General features: G+C 42.2%; 2 protein-coding genes across 3 annotated transcripts in view; one reads left to right on the top strand and one right to left on the bottom strand.

Annotated features, from left to right (window-relative positions):
• Window positions 1-19,022, bottom strand: part of LOC128497813 (myelin P2 protein-like) — a 118,578-nt gene that overhangs the window by 59,520 nt on the left and 40,036 nt on the right. The window lies entirely within an intron of this gene.
• Window positions 1-19,022, top strand: part of PAG1 (phosphoprotein membrane anchor with glycosphingolipid microdomains 1) — a 57,698-nt gene that overhangs the window by 28,215 nt on the left and 10,461 nt on the right. The window contains exon 1 of one of the 2 annotated variants that reach the window (XM_053467981.1): window positions 7,108-7,272. The exons of the other annotated variant lie outside the window; for it this stretch is intronic. The gene's annotated coding sequence lies outside the window, so the exon portion shown is untranslated. Of the gene's footprint in view, window positions 1-7,107; window positions 7,273-19,022 lie in introns of those variants that run through there. 2 annotated transcript variants of the gene reach the window in all.

Below are 19,022 nucleotides of genomic sequence, written 5' to 3'. Positions count from 1 at the left end.
ATTTATCAAGAGCAATTCAGGGGCTGATAGACAGGTTGTGTTTGTTTCACGTTTATCACTTACCCTCCAAATGGCTCCTGATTCACATGAGTCTTGGTTAATACGGCTTCCCAGGAGGGAGCCCCCAGGAGAAGTATTATGCAATGTGTAAACCGAAGACTGTATTTACAAAAAAGAAAAAAAATTAAAATCCTATTTTCTACGTAACAGTAGTCTTAACCCGACGTTTGGATAATAGAGCGCAATCCTACTGGGAATAAAATACATTAACAGAAATCATTGTGGGAAAAGGGGCAATTTAACCCTGTGAAAGAACTGTACGTTATTGTTCGGCTGTTCCCTGCGCAGATGTTCCCATCTGTCTGCAGCTGTTCCATATTACATGCTTCCCGATGACCCTGAGCTAGCTGTGTACTGTAAAACAATAAGATGTGGGGCTTATGCGATGTTAATATTATTCTATGCTAGTGGCCCCCGTAAAACTGACCCAGAACTCCTGGGAGAACTCTGATTTTATTTTAGTAGTCTTTAAGCAGGAGGGTTAATATTGATTTGCGTACCATCGGTATGTGGGTGTCCTGAAATGTTCTCATAACTCGGACCTCACCTGCTGCGAGCTGTGCTAGAACATCAGGACTGGCCGCCCAAAGAAAATATATCCTTTGGCACGCAAATCATTTTTCATTACAATTCTGACATAGAAAGCAGGCGCTGATAGGTTGCCGCCATAGAATTCTTTTAAAAAGTTAGTGTTCTTTGTATGCGAATGAAACTTGAGCGGAAGGAATCAAATGACAGATCTGCTGATGTACGTTGAGTAGAGCTTGATGCTGCGTACTGCCGAGACTTGGCTAGAATTTGGGCAATATGTGGCCTTCATGCTTAGGCCTTGGCTTCACACTCTTTTGCTGAACAAGCTAGCATGCCAGTGACATCATTACGCCATTACATCACTTTATGGAGGAATAGTGACATTCTGAGCTCCAGGGAACTTTCAGGTTCAGGATCCAGAGGATCAGAGTAGGCAAGTATTCGTGCTAAAGTTACAGGTAAGTAAAATTAACATATTAAGAGGACTAATAATACAGGCTTTTTACTTATATACGTATCGCTATATTAACAAGATGTCATGGTATTGGAGATTCACCTGAACACAAATAGTATGGTTTCAGTACACGGCTTCCAGCCATTTCCAGTACTTGTCACGCATCATGATAGCCTATAATGCAAGCATCATCTATTTGGCTTTTGAAATTTGGTGAATAGAACGTTAAAGTAATAGTTCAAATTTGTCTTCAATATCATTTACGTGACCAATGGTACCCAGATCACAAACCCAGTGGTATAATGGATTATCTTTTTTGAGTCTTTTTTTTTTTTTTTTTCCTATTTTTGGAGGCGGTTGCTATGGAAATTTGCAGTATTTACCACCTAACCGATTACACAGTAAATTTGTTCTGAAGGTTAATTATACAGCGTGAAATGAATTTTTCGATCTTCACCATGCAGCATCAAAATAGATTTAACCCGTTCAACTAGTGGCATATAGCTCAAGAGCATTATAACCTTAAGTAAACTAACTATGCTTGTAGCCATCTTCACAATACACATGTTGGAGTGCAGCGCCAATATCTTATAGGATCCTGTTTTGTTTATTTACACATACAAGTTTTATGTAGGATAATAAATACATGCCTCCCAAGTATGTTGGAGTGAGTGTGTATGTGTTAGAGGGTATGTGTGTTAGCATGATTGTCTGTGTTAGAGGTTAGAGGGTATGTGTGTGTGTTAGCGTGTATAAATGTGTGTAAGCGTGTGAGTTAATGTGTGTATATGAAATACGAGAGGCCATTGGCTTTACCTGACAGCCCCCACCAGGCCAGAAGGTGCCTGCCCTCCCCTGACCCCTGGTTTCTATAATATTGGAAAAAGTTTTAGATCACTCATCTCCAGCTCCTCTGCACCTGAAGCTCCCCCAGCTGCTCTGACCACCCAGGATACATTCTGCAGCAAATAGGAACGGTTTTGTGTTACACAAATATAGCTTTTCTACAGAAACACTAGTTACAGAAAGCATCTTGGTCAAAGTATCGAGCGCAGCATGTCCTGTCTTATAAACCACAGCAAACCATCGTTTAGACCTCGATAGTTTGTTCCCCTATGCGAGAAACGTTTGTGGTTTGCCTGTTTTTGTTTCTCTCTGCTAGAAATTAACTTATAATTGCTGGAAAATGGCCATTTTCTTCTGACAAGATCATAAGACCTCATTAAAGAACATGAAAAATTGGTTTAATTGGTTTAATTTTTGTGGAAATGCCAACATTTGCTTCTGTGGGATAGAATGTACTCAAACTTTGCTCTTCATTGATCCAGATGAAGACACAAAAGACAAGTAAGCTTTTTGAATAAAAATAGATTTAATAATAACTGGTGCCGTTAGCGAATACATTTTTGCACAAACGCGTGCAGACGCGGTACAATTGCACAAATCTCAAGGTACGGATGTAGCACTAGAAAACCAACACATCTAAAAAAGATCCACCGCCATTGGGCACTGTCGGAGGACGCAAGCAAATCCTGCCTATAGGGGGCGCACATAGGGAACGGCTATATGCCCGATGTGCCACTGACTTAGTTCCGTAGTAGTATTTTTGTTTGTTTTTTTTGTTTATATTTATTGTAATACAATATAACCAAAAAATGTGATTTACCATTTTAATTGGTGGGCGGTTCATCTATAATACAGGGTATTCTAAGGACAGTAATTGTGCATATATATGGCTGTTGTTCATGATCTGTTTTGTTTGGCGTGCTGTCCCCGGCATTGGCTTGCTTTGTGTTTTGTTTAGGTAAGTGAAAGATGAACAATAGTGACCCTGTCTTCTGTATTAAACCTTATATGTTGTATATACCGGTGTGTGTGTGTGTGTATATATATATTTTAGCACCAGTATGTTTAATTGAAAGCATTGCTTTGCTGCATACAAAGGGGATCTTATAACTAGAGAGAAATAATCTTATGAAAAGAATATGCGTTTTTTAAATAGTTATGGTACTGGCCTAGGGTCCAGGCACGCATTGCTTAACAACTATATTAACATTAAAGATACAGAGCATTGCACAGTGAGAAATGTTAACATGGCAGAACTGTATAGAGCTCATATACTGTAAAATAGGATTATTGGGGTATAACTGGCAGGAAATTATTAGCTTTAGTGGTTAAAAAAAGTAAAGAATGGAACAAGTCAGAGTCTGCCAGGATGCAATGTGGAATCGGGTCTAAAATAGAACCACAAGCGTAAACCACTGTAAATTTAATCAATGCAAATAAGTACTCCACGTTCTATATAATCTGCCTATAACTTCTTTAACAGAGAGGATCTATATTTAATTATTTTACATCTATACAATTTGGTGTTTTATCCCCTCAACCCCATATTTATTTGTATGTTACACCCTGAGTTTGCAGGAGAGCTGAATGTTTAAACTCTCTGGTATAACCTGTGCATTGTGAATGCTAAACACCTGCTTGATTTAGTTTATTCAAGGACAGAACATACATATCATATACAGCACAGAATATATACAGCATATATACAAGCATCATATAGCAGAATATATAGCTCCAAAGTAGTGCTCTACATGAAGCAGGCCTGTCATCGCTGGGTTAAAGCGGTCTTCTTAGCTCAGGTGTGGTTTATCAGGTTAATGAGTGGATATATGAAACCGTTGTGTGTGGCTACTTCTCTTTCCGTTCAGAGAAGGCTTTGATCTACACAATATGTGTTCACAGTCTTTGTGTGGGCAGCCTGTGTCGCTTACATCCTTCTCTGTGCCTCTCTCTCCACCTTTACTGCAATTATTCTTTATTAGAAAGATCCATCAGATTCCGCAGTGCTCTAAACGTCCAAGAATAAGTGTCAGGGGTTTTCTAATCTTCTTAAAACTTGGACCCCCGCCACATTCCCACCCGTCTTATATTAAAGAACTACAAGTCCCTACCATAAAAATAATCAATTGCTATTTAAAGGAAGGATGTGGCTCGAGCAGAACACTGCCGGACTGCGATGGCGCTATACTAGCCGTAATAGATGACGTGATTAGAGAAACTGGGATGATGTAGAGGAGTCCTTAGAACTAAGCCTAATCTCTGTGCAGTCCTCTATTCATTATACATCAGTGTAGTGGGTCGTGTTCATTTAGGCCACACTGGGGTTAAACTGCTATATTTGGAGAAGTCCAGTTTGATCCAGATGCCTCCTTTTGCCCCAGCTTTGGCAGATGGCCCAGGGTATTCAGGCTGTAAACTGACGGCCAAAGATACTTGACCTATTATGGATCTAGATGTGGACCTGCAAACGGTGATGCGCTTTACCAAATGACTAAGTATTCAAAACCCACTTTCAAAGCAGAGGCTCTCACCGGTTTGATATCTCGAGAGCTGGCCGGGAGCCACGTGAAGACAGTGGCTCCTTTATACTGCTCGGTCGAGTCAAACCTGTGTGATTATCCAGTTTCCAGTGACCTTGAATCCTGAAGAACATTTCTGTCCCGATGGAAAATATCCATCCTGATTAATGGCAGCGGCGCTGCTCATGTCTGTTTTATGTACAAACAGCCTTCCCCGCAGATTAATATACCAGGTCTGGTTTATCGATGTGGTTTAATTATATACAACCTGCGCACAATAGTCTTGTGTTGGGATTGTTGTGTGTAAATAGCAGAATTGTCGGAGCCGGCTAGAACTGTACGCCGGTATCCCAGCCTTGTAGATGATATGTTGGTGACCGGTCATGCCGATGCTGAGGCCAAGCTGCAAGCGGAGAATGGTTTGCTTGGTAATTTGGGTAAAATGTCATCTTGAGTTTTGTGCCCAGATTATTTTTCATGGCTACACTTTTTCCTTGGGCTATTAAACTATTCATCTATATGACTGCCTAAATCTACATCCACTTTTGGACATTAAGGCAAATTGGTCTTGTGAACTCGCGCTTTACAGTAGATTTAGTACATTATGATTTAGGTAACCTCAGGTGGTGGTGTGTGATTCTTTTTTTTTGCTTGGTGGTCTAGAGGCTGTATTTGCTGGCCAAGTTGAGCATCCGTTTGCTTTTGCACCCCCTCACTTCTGTAGAATGCAATTATTCTTAGATTGACAAAAGTCCTGGCTACCGTTCGGCCAAATAAGTAATTCAGTTTGTGTTTGCATGGCAAGCTGTTTGATGTATTATTTTACAGGTATTTAGGTTGGTAGATAAATGGAATGGCCTCTCATCAGAAGTGGTAGAGGGAATTTAAACATGCATGGGGTAGGAATAAAGCGACCCAGAAATACGGGCAGGCTAGGTGGGCCAAATGATTCTTATCTGCGGGCGAAATTCATTGTTCACGCATGCATGCAGGTGTACTCGCTCATTCATACAGTCACATACTGACATCATCGAGCTGCTGCCTCCATCCCTGGAGATACAAGATCTCAATACGCAAATATATTCCGATCACCCTCTGCACCAAACGGGATAATGTGGTGCACCCAGTCCATGTAATGCTGGGGGCGTTATGATATCACGCCCTGTCCGTGTAATGCCTGCGCTATGTCTGTTTTTCCCATTGTCTAGTTTGGGCACTGCAATTAACCACAATGCAAAGAGCAGGTGAGGTCGTGCTATATGGACTGTCCTGGCCACTTTGAGACATTCGGCAACTATGTAAATGGGGATGCCCCTTTTCACAGTTATATTAAGAAGCCTTAATGGCCTTCTATGATTATATGGAACTGACGGGGCAGGAGCGGGCAGAACCCTGGCGGTCTGGTAATCACCGGTGACAGATGGATCCTCCAGGCCAGTGCCGGGGTCCCCAGTTAAAGACGCTACTTTGTTGCCTCCATTATAGTTGTGCTGGTGTAGAAAACGTAACTTGTTCATAGCAATAGATTGTAAGCTCACAGGAGCTTCTCCTTTTGTACCAGTATTCATTAAATAGTTTCACTGACCCTTATTGCAACAGCACTATGGAATCTGTTGGCGCTATACAAATTAATGCAATGGGCGCTATTTATATTATTTCCTATAACAAATAATGTATGTATTTATATATGTATATAATATTTCTGCCCTAATATTTCTGCCCTGTACCGTGCAATGCCCTCCTCCCGCTCTTCAGAGCAGATAGCAGAGGAAACCCGAGGCTACATAAATATAGCAGCGGGGGGGGGCTTATGTCAGACTGAATAAACTATAACATAGTCTCGGGTCGCTACCTAGAATGCTTGCATTAAGGATCATTACGCCCGTGAATCCTATTACTTAAGGAATATCGTTTCTTTTTATCTGCGCTGTATAAGGAACTATAACCGGCAGTCAGTGGAAGGAGGGAGGCCATAAAGCCATTCCGTTTGATGTTCTCACATGCGCCAAGTTGTCAGACTTCGGATAGATGCTGTCTGCCAGACCCCCAAGCTTTGTGACATCCCATGGGGCAAGTGCAGACGCTGTTGACTCTTTCCCTGCCAGAAGCTTGCAGCAGAAGAGTCCAGCTATACATGCGTGACTAAAGTAGCCGGTCGGCACAGACTGCACCCATTTAGCGTCCGATGCCTTTGTGGGGCTAACAAGTAGGGAGCCTGGACCTCCTTCCGGAAATTTAAAGGTTAATGGTGAGCACTTGAGAGGACATGATTTTTTCGTTGCGGCGCTAGGCGTACAAACGGTTAACACATTGGAGTTTTTTGTGAGTGGTTTTTTTTTTTTGACAAGTGTATTGCCTGCCGTATATGAACCCAGCCGTGGCTACTGACTCCCGGAATGGATCAGTAACAATACATAGAAGAGAATGTATTGGGTCTGAACGAGCCATTAAAATGTAAATTCCATGAAGAGTCTCTGTGTGTCTATAACCAACGGCGGTGAAAAGAATGCAAAGTTCTTGTTTATGTTACAGTGAGCAATCCGCAGGTTTTTCAGGTAACTATTATTATTATTATTGTGCGGCACGGTGACTGCCTGGCAGTGAAGGGGTTAAGGCGGTGGAGTTGTGGCAGGGTGTTGTGTCCTGACAGAGGCGGTATTGTTGCCTGTTTCACAGGCTGGCAGCCTAATAAGGAAGTGCTGTGTGCTTTGCATGCACATTCACAATGCGACCGAGCGGCCAGGAATCCTTAAATTCCACTCCGATGGAGCATTAGCTGGGAGGCATTCCTCAGGCTAGGATTTCCAAGGGGTCTCCAGTTAGCTGAGTCCGTCCCCTGGATGAAAGTCGGATCGGATCTCGGTGAGTATGTTTGTTTCTTTTGCTCACGTATGATACAATGATCATGGCTGCGACACGCATGTGGGGTAATGCAGCCGGATACCAATAAAGTCCCCGCATCGTCGGCCGCCTTTAGCGTGTGCTTCGTGTGTATGTCGGAATTCATCTCTGGGTATAAAGCAATTCAGTGGCCGGGGGTACAGAGTCGTATTACCAGAATGGTTAACCCTTTCATTCACATTGGGGTTCTCGCCCCTCTGGTTAGAACGCAGGCTTTTGTTATATCTTATAAGAATTTTATAATTAGCGGTGTTAAGCTCTATTTTTATTATATTCTGCTGTAGCCTTAACAAAAAAAAAAAAAAAAAAAACCTTCCCTAGACTATTTTAAAATGTGGCTTTTAAAATATTCTGTATGGTACCCAGAGCCTCGCAGGTCTCTCTTCTAGCTGTGCTGGAAATGTTTTTGAAATGACATAGATCAGTTCTCTGGGAGTTATTACAGACTTCTAAACTCGCGCAGGGATTGCAGAGAGTGACACGGGCTGGAGACCAGGACACGCCATGTCCCTGCTCCCAAAACCTGTATTACAACAACTCCTTTTTATAATATACGAGGAAGACGAGTGCAATCTGCAGCCGTGGTAATAACGTGTCATAGATCGGTGCTGCTATGACAATGTATGTCGCTTACATGACTCTTGTATGCTCCGCCAAGCTCCCCTGCATGCGCGTACACGGAGCTCCAATCGTACATCCAAACCCCCCAGGGTCCTGAAATCAATGGAGTACGATGGCGAAAGCAGCGGAACGCTTATAAAAAGCGCGTTAAGCGAATGTTGTGACTGTAGACGGGACTGCGCTTCGGAAGTTGCAGTAATGCATGCTCTGCTGCAAATTATACTGATATTAGCCGCTGGTAATTTGGCTGGAAATAAGCTTTTTAGAACTTTTTTAAGTGGGTTTGTGCCGTAAAGGGTTATATTTCCAAGCAATGGAAGTGATTTTCATTGGGCGGTGTATTTATTATTAATATTTATTATTATTATTATTTAGAAACTTGTATCCTTAATCCAAATGCCCATTAAGTGCAGAGACTGGAAGATGCAGCTGGCTGTTAAGCTGTCGGGTCTTGGTATTGTATACGCTGCGGACGGCATACTTTGTGGGATTAGTTAAGGAGATGCTCTACGTACGTTAGAATGAAAGGATTGTTCAGGGGTTTGCGTTGTCTGATAGAAACATCTATATACTTAAACTTCCCTCCTGCCCCTGGTTTATTTCACAGAAGTGGAAATGTTAGAATAAGAAGTCATAATCTAAAGCTTTTTACTTGACTGAGTGGGTGGTAGATAAGTGGAAATGCCTCCCAGCAGAAGCGGTACAGTCTAATACAGTGGGGTAGTTTGAACATGCATATGATAGGCATAAAGCTATCCTTAATCTAAGACCAGACCAAGTCTTTTTACGGGGGGGGGGTAATGGGCTCTTATCTGCTGTCAAATTCTGAGGTTCTATAATTTTAGTTCCACTTTAGTGTTGCAATGATTTTTTTTATTTCTCTTCCTCCTAACCCCTACCCATGTTGAGTAAGCCGGTGCGACGCCTTCAATTATCTGTCTCGGATCAACACTTGCAGAATAGAACCGGAAAGAAACATTGCGCTTTCTTCTACCGCTCTAAAAACGAAGCTATTGGTAAAACGGGGAAATAATGATGATGTCATTACTTGGTCACCAGGTGTCTACGGTGTCGCTCCCTTGTGAAGTGTGTTATCTGCCTGGTGATTCATTTAGTCTCGCCCGTTCCTGTCTCGATAACCCAACCTTTTCTTTGTTTCCCTTTTTGTATTTATTGCAAGTCATTCTATCTTTGCTGTTCAGCTGGTCCATGCATCCACTACCCTTTCATTAAATGAATATAAAAAACCCCATAAAGGCTGTTTTTATGGTCTGTTAGCGTTATTGATAGCTCATGCACATTTTGTTATGTTATTATTTTTCATCACACGTTCACTGATGATTTGCTACATGTATTACTGGAAGAATCCTTTTAGTACAGCGTGAGACAGAATGTGTAACAAGTTCTTATCCAGGAATACACCCGGGAATATTATTCCTCCCCCATCCCTCCTATGCTGTAATTGAGTAATTAGATGGTAGGAAGGAGGCTCTAATGGTCTTAAATCAGACCGAAGAACCAACAGAATGAGGCTTCGTTTTAGGGCATTTGATCTTCAGGAATCGCCATTCCCTAAAATGATTAATAAAAATTGATTCCTGAACATAAAATGCAGTTTGAAAGAAAATATGGATCAGATTCCTCTGTGATATGAATGAAGAACAAACCCTACGATGAATATGCCCGCCATATATAATGAAAGGATTTGGAGCGACTTGTACCGTTCTCTTTATGATTTTTATCGCATTGGTTGGGGTGGCTCTAGCTTTTTAATGGTTGTAGACCAAAAAGGTTTAAGGGAGAGACGCGTATGTTCCGGTCCGGCTTCTTCTATGGCGTGGATATTTCGGGTGACGGAGAACCTCGAGTCTTCTGTCCAGAAGATCAGAACGTTCTTTGTGTAAGTTCTCTGTAACAATACACTGGGCTATGTCCAAAGGCCATTCATTGAGTTTGTCGATCACCAATTTGGGGCCAATTTTTGTCTTTTTGGAATAATTCCCATCATCTTCCAAAAGCAGCTTCCGTCTATTAAGTGTCGAATGTATATATCTCGCGCCTGAAGCAGGAATGCGTTTCAGCAACATTTTTACTTGGAGGAATCCTTGGATTGTTTGTTTAACCTGTTGCATTCCAGAGGCTGTAGCAGAGTGTTAATTGCCACATACCATTTGTGTCCTATGTGTCAGACAGCACTAGGCACTTGGATATTTTTCTCCCACTGTCCCCTTACATGCCAAACGTACTATTATTAGACTCCGTACACAACCCCAGACTGCAGAACTTCTGCATGGGGGGCGTCTGTTCTGGCCAAATGGAAAGTATGCATTGCGCAAGCAAAGTGTGACAGCAAAAGGTTAGCATGAAAAATGGTGTGTGATGTCACTTCCAAATTCTGTCCCAATGTTGGCAAGCATGTGTGATGTCATATACCCGAATATGACAATTGGTACTTCGATTACCTATGGCAAGTGGGAAACATGCCAGTGAACAAGTGAAAGAAATCATGTTTTATGCCCAAAATGGTTGTAACAGTAACTGCAATACTAATAGCTATGATGTTTTTCGGTAGTTTTGTAATACATTCCCAGATCTTTGCCATTTAGTGTGTGTGTGTCTGTGTATATATGTATATGTGTGTGTATATGTATTGTGACCTTGCAAGTCAGCGGGCTGCTCCTTCCACGGGCAGGGATCACGGTCCTCTGGGGTATTCTGTACAGGACGATCGTCTTTTATAGAGAGGTGCGGCTTTTATTTGAATTGTGAGCAGGTTCCAAACAACAATCAGTTCCTTAATGGCCCAACATAGAAAAGAACATCTAAAACAAAAGCTAGCTCAGTTTGAGGACTTTACTGAAATGATGTCTTTCTAATGCCAGAGTAATAAACTAACAAACCCCAGCAAAATAAACACGGGTTTCCCCAGCCCCTCTGTATATTTCTATATGTATGTATATTTATAATGTGGTCCCTGCCAATTGGACAATTTAGGACGGCTTTATGTGACAATCCGTAGAATATTAATGCAAACTAGGGACTGCACTTAAACCTGGGAGAGGCGGCATGTGTACCGGCTCGGCCCCGACTGAATAAGGGGACTTCCGGATTCCAGCAAAGAGATTAAATAGAGGCCTCTTATTCTTTTTGACTGTGACACGGCATAATGAGCTTATTCATTGAAGAAGATCGAGAAAGCTGGACTACTGTCTTAAAAGCCGCTCTGTATTAATAACAGCAGCTGGTCTGTGTGCTCTGCGCTGCGCGAAGCTCTCCTTGCTGCGTTTGCAGGACTTTGCCGCCTGGTTGGTATCTGTGCTCCTTTCGGAGTGGAAGTCATGATCTTTCTCTTTTGTCTTCTATGGACTGCCGTAGTGCTTCAAAGACAATACCGCGTTTCATTTGGAAGTTGATCTTGTGTCTGTAAACGTAAATGTGTTTAGGAGGCCAGACCCGGAGTATTCGTTACACCGGCCGGTGTACACAAGCTGTACTGTTTCCTTTTTATTCTGCTTAACATAACACCCTTTAGGGGGCTTTTAGTTATGTCATGCAGAGCTGGTCTGTAAAAGTAGTCAGATGACAAGGAATCGTTAAGGTGGGCAAGAGACGGGCAGTGTCACTAGAGGAGTGGTCAGTTCATAGCTATAATATAATTTATATCAACCTGGGCATGTCTGGGTCAATCAAAATGACCAACCTGTGTGTCTATATAGGAAGACACTTATGACATCTTAAGGTCTGACTGAATCGGGAAAAAAAAACCCCCACACACACGTACACACATACACACATACTTACACACCCAACTATAGAATGTACAGTCAAGGGAAATATAGATATGAATACTTGAAACCTAGTATTTTTTGTAAAAGGATAATCTAAATATGGTCCCATCAGCCTATAGTCATTTGATCCGTTGAGACAGAATACAAATTATGTTTTCTTAAGATGTTTATTGTATTGTTTGTGTGATAAGTCACCCAAAACCTGGTTTAGCCATTAGGAGAAGATGTTTTATTCAGAGAGTCGGTTTCCTAGTGGTAACACTTCAGCAGCTGAATCCATGGATTTCTCCTTGATGACCACCACGATATGAATAAGGTCATGCCGGATGGGTTTATAACCTGGACAGGTTTTAGGCTACCAAAGAATGAGCCAGCCAAGAAAGGCTCGCCTATACAGGTAAATCAGACTGGGTCTCGAATCTCCCAAAATAGGACCTTTTCTGGTTTCCTATAATCACACATGAGGGCCACTTGTGTACGAATGCCGTCCATCATACAAATCTCATGGTAAGCAAACTTGGGAAAAGCGCTGTTTTCGTTGATGGCCTTTAAAGGGCTTACACTACTTTGAAGCACCAAGAAATAGCTCGGTTGACACTGCTGCCAAGGCGTGTGCCAAATTTTATATTTCTACCATTGAAATATTGTCGCTGGTGGGAGTTTAATGAGTGCCATGAAATGTTATGTGGCATTTAGAAGGCGGACAGGAGCCTTCTGATAGCATTGAGAAATTGATTGCTGCTAACCCCAGCTTTCTGCAGAGCCAGCCATGTATTTATTCAGGAGATGGATAGTCCCACCGGAGTCGCTTCAGCTAAGCATTGTCCCATTCTTCAGCTTTACCGCCGTTACAATTCCAAGCACGCAGTGGAACACGCTTGTATCAGTGATTTGATGACATTTTGGAAAATGATTCAATTGTCTTTTTTTTTCTCAATATGATCTCAATGAAAACTTTGCTACCAACATAAACATTTTCTGCTTAGCCATGTCCTTTAAATCGCTAGGTTTCTAAGAGAATATCTGTTTGTGAAAATAACCTTAAAAGAATAAAGTATGTTTGCATTTAATTTTCTTTTAATATAAATGATGAGGCGCCAGTTATATTTATCTGTGGGTTAGCAGTCGGGGTAACGTTTTTTTCTAAACCCTAACCATGTTCTCATGCAACATCGTTTCAAGATCACGTTAAAACCCCACGTAAAGAGTTTGGCTTTGATCTCACACTAGTACTTTATTATGTTTATTAGTTTATTATGCTGAAATGTCAGTAGTTCTGACTGATCGGGTGGTGTTGGGCGTTCTATACCTGGGTGCCTAGATTTTAAATCCGGCCCTGGCTGAAATATAAGTATTTTACTTATTGGAATGTAGATCATATCCTGCAGATCAGAAAAAAGTCTGTCAGATACATTGATTATTATTATTGCTACATTTACCACCTTGGATGGTTGAATAAAGTTTTATCGGTTTATCCAAAGCTTGGGTAAAATATCTAATTTTATACTTGTGCCAAATAAATGTGATGTCATCGCTGTGGATACAGTCTAATGACAGGATCATCATTATAGAATGATGGGATGGGAAGTCGTGGGAGGCTAATGAGTTTTGTGCGAGTGATCATGGGTGTGTGAGTTGGAAGAAATGAGTGACTGGTGCTGTCAGAGAGCACTGATTGAGTAATAACGAGGTGATTTAACTGGCATGTGCTGTGGTACCGAGAGCTTTTGTGTGAGTGTTTAGTTGTCTTGACTACGTCTACATGCCTCAGCACTGTGGATGCCCTCAGTCTAATCATAGAAATGACACTGTCCTGAGATATGAGATGGCACTTTAACATATATATATATTAACGTATACCAGTGTACATTGGCATGAATGCATACAATAACTAAATGGTCCCTTACAATTTACATGGTGCCCCACATGCATTCCTCCTCCACCACCAGCTCAGCAGAACACTGAGACATTACATATTGAAGTAATTCACCATCTCGCTCCCCCTCCGTCAGTTCCGTAACGTGCACAGAAAGCAGTTACTCCAATCTCTGCTGTCCGTACCAAACTCCTGCTCCCCGAGTACATTATGTTTCCCTCTTATCTATGATCTGTCAGACCCGGCACAGTCTGGGCCCGACTCATTTGGTGCGATCTACCCAGCTGGGGTAAATGCTCTTGCATGTTTATTAAAGACGAAGAAAACCATTAAACCTTTTGTTCCAGAGCGTGTTTATTGTATTGTGTTCGTGAAACTGATATCGCTATTGATTATTATTATTATTTGCAACATAATTAATGAGATGTAGCTGTTAATTGCCAGATAAATGCTCAAAGAATTCACTCATTTGGAGTCACTTCTGCATTTGCTATGAGACCCGTTCAGTGGTATGTATGTGGTATGGCCCACCCTTGGAACTGTAAAGAATAAAGGATTAAGGCTGGTGTATCTCCTGCGTATCTCCGGAGTTATCCTGCGTTCCTCTATGTTTTAATAAACTATGGATTACAGCTACATAGATGTTGCTAGTTAATGAACAGTTTCGGGATTAGTGCTCCGCCGGGTGTCCATCTGTCCTCTCGTCCCGAATGTAGGGCAGTGACCTGCCTGCCAATTCTGTTCAAGGCTAGAAGATTGCATAGAAAATATTTATTTTTACATTCAGAGATTGATTGAAGGTTGTGAATGTGTTCTCAAGTGCAGGGTCCTGTGATGGACTAAGCCTGGGATTGGGAGAAGCCCCTGCTGGCTGTGGCTCTGTACTGTAGATACAGGGGCAATAGTGAGGAGCCCAACGGAGCCAGCGGTCTAAATCCCCAGAGCAGGTCCAACATGTAATGGGCTCCATAACTAGATGTTAACTTCCATCATGTACCTGTTTCTGTAAGTCAAATTTATGTTATATACTACTTAGGTCCTGTCTACCCATTGTACAGCGCTACGGAATATGATGGCATCATTTTTTAGGAAGAGGGTGTATATACCCCCTTAGCTGCTAAACCACGGTTCCTGGTACAGAAAATTCATGTTTTTTTCTGGGCAGCCTCACCAAGTAGCGTCAAGGAGTGTGTAGGGTGACCTCCATGGGTTATGGATCTTATGGATCACGAACTGTTATAGTTTGGCGAACAGTCGCTGTACGGAGGTCAGATTATGATAACTGAAGTTATGAACGTTGTTCCATGGCCGGTTTTCCGGTGTGTGTGCTCAGAGAACACAAGAATCAGGCCCTTGCTCCATTACCAGCTTCTAGCAGGAGATGTGGAGAACAGCATTCATTGCCGCCGCGAGCCCACTAACATTTCCCGGCTGAAGAGTTGCCATGGAAACGATGACACGTCTTCTGTATGTTACTTTTCTTTTCTTCTTTCTGAAACATTTAAAGATGGTGCTAAAGAAGTGTGTTTAGATCCTCGTCGGCAGGCCAGCGATACCCGTCTCCGCCAGCAGTACTTCAGCCCAACGTTGAGATGATGACGTAAATCAATGTTTCATAGATAGGTAACTACTACAAATCCCATCATACTTGGCCAAACGCTGATTGTAGCTGTGTATACGGGGATGTTTTATATGTTTAGATATGTTGTTGCCACCATTATAACATGTTTGATGTAATAGAGCAAGAATCAAAACCTGGAGGGTGAGAGGTTTAGATGGTAAATAAATGGAACAGCCTCCCAGCAAAAGTGGTAGAAGCTAATACAGCGAGGGAATTTAAACATGCATGGGATAGACATAAAGCTATCCTGAATATAAAACAAGAGCTGATTAAGGTCTTTAAATTAGGAAAAATGGGCTGAATGGTTCTTATGTGCCGTCAATTTATGTTTCTATATTTATAAGAAGCTGCAGTAGAGCTCAGTCTCAAAATACTGCTTGCGGGGTCTCGTTAAATCTAATTTTCAGAATGTTATCCGTTTTATGTGTTATTTAAGATTATTTATTAGTAACAGCAAGATCACTTTTATTCTAAGGTTCTCATTGGGTTGCTTGCTAGTATGGGAGATGTATAATGATTCTGTTGGAAATTGTGAAAAGTGGGCTTATTACCATAGCAACCAATGAATGTTCCTGCCAATCGGATTATTCTATTGGTTGTTCTAGTGAAAAGATCAAACTTTGTGCCAGAATCCCTTTTCATCACCTAACCCCCTATACATCATGGTGGGAAATAAACCATACCTCTGATTAATTTTCTCAATATAATTTAAGTTTAAAATCTGGGATGATATAATCGGAGCGTTAATTATGACACATGGTCCTCTCAGGCTGTTTGAAGCGGTGGCTTGCAGAGGGACAACATCTGGAACAGCTGCATTAATCACGGTCTAATATGTAGAGCTATGAGGTTTCCTTGAGGCTAAAGAATAATCTCTGGCACAAAGCGAGTGAATGAGAGAAAAAGCTACAATGCTATCAGCGTTTTGAAGCGATGGCTTCACTGAGCATTGCTTCCCCTGCTTTAATGAGCGCATTCAAGCGGAAATCTCATCCGCCCGTCTTTGCCACACTGACACGGAAATAAATCTAACAACATAAACAGATTGATGTTTCGGATTTCTTAGCTCTGGTTTACAGTTGTTTTTATTCAGTGGCACAATGCACTGCATGGCTTGGATCTTCTTTCTTAGACTGCATTGTGAATCTGATCTTCTTGTTGAATAAACATGCCACGCTGCTTCGTGTGATAATCAGATTTGGGATCAATTAGGAATTAATTTGTCTTTGTGATGAAGGCAGCGCATTTTATTCCTGGGATCGCTGCCTAGAAGCTTTTAAATCTGCCCCTTTTTTTTTTTTTTTTTTTTCATCCGGTCTTCTGTTGCCTTCGATTACAAATTTTCCCTACTATAAAAGTAGATGCGCTGCAGTAGATATCAAGAAAAGGGCATATGCTTAGCTCAAATATATCCTTATTGAAGAAAAAAAAATGAGCATTCTTATTTATTTAGATTAATGGTGGTCTTAGTAGTAATTGGAGAGTAGTACAAGGGACCCTGGTAAATTTAGCAAAGTTGTCCGTAGGAAGTGTTTCGTTACGATTCTTAATGCTTATATTTGAGCCAAAGCCTCCGTTGAATGGACCTTTAAGAGCCTACTAGTAATACCCTTGCACAATCTGTACCGCCCTACTTGGCTTTCCAGGTGATGAGCTATCATGGGGGGCATTGAAGTTGGGCTAAATCATCATTAAGAATCTAGATTGGATGAGTAAGAAAAGTATAAAAATGTTGGAGGTGTAGGGAGTATATCCGTGCCCTAGAGAAGATGGGATATTGGGGTTTGGCAGAGTAGAGCCTCAGTAGGAAGTTTATATTTGGGACTGTCATTATTATAAAAAGTTGCTATTTTGCTGATGGTCAGGAACAGAACGTGACAGCAGACATTATACCCAACTAGTCTGGCCGGTTTTCCTGATGTAGAGACTGAATCCTTAATCAGTCCTCGATGTTGTCTTAGATTCAGAATAGTCGTATGCCTACCCCATGCATGTTTAGATTCCGCTACTGTATAGCCTTAGACCCTTCTACTAAATATTTATGCTCTCCAATGCATAGTGCATAAAATAAAAGGTTTACAGATATGCTTCCAATTTCTACACAAACGCTATTATTTTATTTAGCGAGGGAACATATCATTTATAGTATAATTGTGGTATTCACATACTGGGAGGATCCAGATCTGAGAGTTGATCAGCAGACTTCTGGAAGTAGCTCCATGTTCTTCTCCATTCTCATCCAGCCTGGCCACTGCCCATTCTACCTAGACAGATACCTATTCAACGCAAAGGTTCATATTTTTCCAAGCGCTTCCTGAAAACACAAATTGATTCCCATTTGTACATACAGTTAGGTCGAGACATATTTAGACACTTGACATACGTTTTGTTATTTTGGCTGTTTACCAAAATTCACGTTACCGTTAAATAATGAATATGAACTTAAAGTGCAGTCTCTCAGTTTTAATAGTTTAGCAATTACATTAATATATTATTAATGTAATATAAGCGACCAAAAGTAATTGGACAATTTCATGGACAGGTTTGGGCTATTCCTTTATTATTTCTTCATCAATTAAGCTGGTAAAAGGTGCTGTGAACCCACAACACATGGTCAAAGATGCTCTCAATGTAAACGAAACAGGCATCCTTAGGCTGCAAAAAACAGAATCCATCGGAGCAGTGGCGGAACTACCGGGGTCGCGACTGCGACCGGGCCCTGGAGTTCTGCCAGTCAGGGGGGCCCAAGGGGTGCCGAGCGGTTGCTGAAAACGACCGCTCGGCAACTCTTGGGCCCCCCTGACTGACAGAAATCCAGGATGCCTCCGCTGCCGCCGCAGCCGCAGCCTGCCTCAGCGCTGCCCAGAGTGCAGTGTTGGGAGCGTGAGGTGTTTGTCTTGGGTGCCGGCGCTTCACGCTGAGCGCCGGCACCCGAGACAAACGCCTCACGCTCCCAACACAGCACTGTGGGCAGCGCTGAGGCAGGCTGCGGCAGCAGCAGCAGCGACGGTAAGTGACCTACAAAGTGGGTAGATTGTGAGTAGGGAGGGAGGGAGTGGGTAGATCGGGAGGGGGGTAGATCGTGAGAAGGGGGGTAGGGAGGGAGTTGGGTAGATCGTGAGAAGGGGGGGTAGGGAGGGAGTGGGTAGATCGTGAGAAGGGGGGGTAGGGAGGGAGTGGGTAGATCGTGAGAAGGGGGGGTAGGGAGGGAGTGGGTAGATCATGAGAAGGGGGGTAGGGAGGGAGTGGGTAGATCGTGAGAAGGGGGGGTAGGGAGGGAGAGGGTAGATCGTGAGAAAGAGATAGATGGGTTGGGGGTTGGGGGGGCCCTTAACAGATTCTCGCACCGGGGCCCTGAGGTTTCTAGTTACGCCCCTGCATCGGAGAGATAGCAGGAACATTAGGAGTGGCCAAATCAACGGTTTGGTATATTTTCAGGGAAAAAAAGAATGCGCTGGTGATCGCTGCAGCACAAAAAGGCCCGGACATCCACGGAAGACAACAGTAGTGGATGATCGTAGGATCCTCTTCAGGGTAAAGAAAACCCCTTTCCAATAAATAATTAACGTGAAACAAATAATATAGTTTGAATTGAACAATAGCTTCCCCCGTAAATATTATTTCAAACTGTTACCTCCTTTCCACCTCCGCCTTGATATTGAAGTATCATTCCACGGTTGGAACAAAGTGTATCCATGTGGGTACGGTAAAGCCGTGGTTGATTTATCTGTTCCAGCGATCAGAGCACACAGAATTTAAATTATATGACAAACTAATTAGCCGGTGTAATTTAATTAATGTCTTC

The sequence above is a fragment of the Spea bombifrons genome, chromosome 5, assembly GCF_027358695.1.
Source record: "Spea bombifrons isolate aSpeBom1 chromosome 5, aSpeBom1.2.pri, whole genome shotgun sequence".
Lineage (NCBI taxonomy): Eukaryota > Metazoa > Chordata > Amphibia > Anura > Pelobatidae > Spea > Spea bombifrons.
The sequence above is the reverse complement of the archived record's forward strand: the minus strand, read 5'-3'. Positions and strand labels throughout refer to the sequence as shown.